The sequence below is a fragment of the Echinops telfairi genome, unplaced genomic scaffold (genome assembly GCF_000313985.2).
Source record: "Echinops telfairi isolate 266 unplaced genomic scaffold, ASM31398v2 ScPeMD7_7469;HRSCAF=8507_1, whole genome shotgun sequence".
Lineage (NCBI taxonomy): Eukaryota > Metazoa > Chordata > Mammalia > Afrosoricida > Tenrecidae > Echinops > Echinops telfairi.
The window spans coordinates 123,361,561-123,364,190 of NW_022111373.1; positions in this window are offsets into that span (position 1 = coordinate 123,361,561).

Here is a 2,630-nt window from a genome sequence, read left to right on the forward strand (position 1 = left end):
TGGGAAAATGAGGATCTGATACCAAGGGCTTAAGTGGATAGCAAATGTTTTGAGAATGATGAGGGCAACAAATGTACAAATGTACTTTACACAATTGATATATGTATTGATTGTGATAGGAGTTGTATGGGCCCCCAATAAAATGATTAATAATAATAAATAAAAAAGACAGGAAGAAGCCCATCATCCTGTGAGATCCAAGTATTGTAAGTAATAAAATCCAAATACGAAAGAGGGAATAATATCAGAGCTTAAATTGGAAACACCAGGTTTGCAGAAGGCTATGCATAACATCTCAAATTCCATTTTCCGGCTCCAAACATGGATTAAGCTTCTGGCAAATCCCCTTTGACCATAGAACAGGGATTTGAATAGCTTTGCTATCATGCAAAGTGCAGTGGAAAGCAGATTATTGAAGATATCCTTAGGCTAAAAGTTATCACATGATCTTCCCCATTGACCCATTTTAAATTTGCTATAGTTCCAAATATTTTTTGCTTTCATTTTGATCGGTTTTTCTATTTTATTTTGGTTGTGTTGTTGGTTTCTTTTGCTATTTATTGATTTGGTGTGTTTTCCATATGTGCAATCCCGAGTAGGTGAAGCTATAGAAACAGTAACTGTCTTGGGGGGTAGGACAGGGGAGGTTGAAGTGGGTGGAAGAGTTCATAAAATGAGTACAAGATAGAAGAGATGTCTAAAGTTGATTGTGGTGATGATTGCACAGCTCTCTCTATTTATTCGTATATTTATTTTTGTTGAGGTGAACCTATTTATCACTAAAGACTCCAAGTCTGTTTAAATTTTAATTCTCCTCCTTTAAAAGTATATATATATATAATTTTAATTTTATATTTATTTTTATTTAGTTTGGATGGACAAGGAATCTGAAGGGATTTTTTGTTTGTTTTTAAAGAAACATACTATATATACATTTACATACCCCAATATCAAGATATAAAATCAACAAAATATCCTATTAAACATACATTTATAAGGGTTTTTTTGTCCCCTGTCCATCCCATCTCTCTCACTGTTCCCTGTCCCTAACTCCAACCCTTTTTTAATATAATTGACCTATTGAATTGTATGATATGTGGATTTTTACCAATAAAATGGTTAAATATTAATTAATTAATTAATTAATGGATAATAGAAACTATAAATAATAAAATGAAAGACAGGAAGGAAAGAAAACACTAAGGTGGAGGCTGAGGACACTTTGAAACTTGCCACTGAACAAGGAGTCCCTAAACAAACATGAAAAATAATGAAGCTAAATAGTTGAACAGAAAATGTCAAAGAGCAGCATTAGAAGACAAAGTAAAGCATCATAATAAAATATACAAAGATTTGGACTTAAAAGTTCAAAAATCAAGATCATGTTCAGCATATGTGGGTTTGAAGAAAGTGAGGATAGAAGTCTAGCCTTGAGTTGTAAAACTGAAGAATCTTTTGGGCAAAATATTGAACAACATAGGAAGCAACAATGCTGATAGAAATACATACAGTCACTGTACAGACACACACACACACAAACACACTGAAAACTAAGACACCAGGAACAGATGAAATACCAATTGAAATGTTTCAACAAAATGATGCAACACTGAAAGCACTCACTAGTGTTTGCCAAGAAATTGGGAAGCCAGCTAACAGTCCCACTGCCTGGAAAGAAAAATACATGCTCATCCCAAAGTTGATTTATTGGAATACAGAAATTATCATACAATCTCATTAATATTGGAGCCATAGTGGTTATATATTGGGCGGCAAACTGCAAAGTCAGTTTTCCAAATTCACCAGCCAGTTCTGTAGGAAAAAGACAGGGCTTTCAACACCTGTAAACAGTTGCTGGTGTTAGGTACCCTTAAGATGATTCCAACCCATAGCAACACCAAGTACACAGAATGAAACACTGTCTGATCCTGCACCATCCTCACAATTATGCAATGCCTGACTCATTTTGGCAGCCACAGTGGCCTCCATCTCACTGAGGACCTTCCTCTTTATCAATGCTCCTCTACTTTTCTGAGCATGATGTCCTTCTCCATGCATGGGTGTCTCCTGACAAGAGGTCCAAAGTACGTAAGATGAAGCCTTGTTGGCATTGCCTCTAAGGAGCACTCTGGCTGCATTTCTTCCAAGACAGATCTGTTTGTCTTTTTAGCAGTCCATGGTATTTTTAATATTCTTTGCCTGTTCCACAATTCAAGTGCATTGATTTGGTCTTCCTTATTCAATGTCAAACTTTCACATGCATAGTGAGGCAATGAACAATACCATGGCTTGGTCAGGCACACCTTAATCTTGTACTACATTTTATATATTTAATAATTTTGTTGGGGAATTTTACAGCTCTTATAACATTCCATATATCAATTGTATCAAGCACATTTGTACATATGCTGCCATCATCATTTCTAAAACATTTCTTTCTGCTTGAGCCCTTGGTATCAGCTCCTCTTGGTTTCCCCTCCCACCTCCCTCTTGAACCCTTGATAATTTATAAATGATTTTTATTTTCATATTTTACACCATCTGCTGTCTCCCTTCCCCTAAGTTTCTGTTGTTTATCTCCCTTGGGTGGGGTGTTACACTGATCATTGTGATCAGTTCCCCTTCCCCAC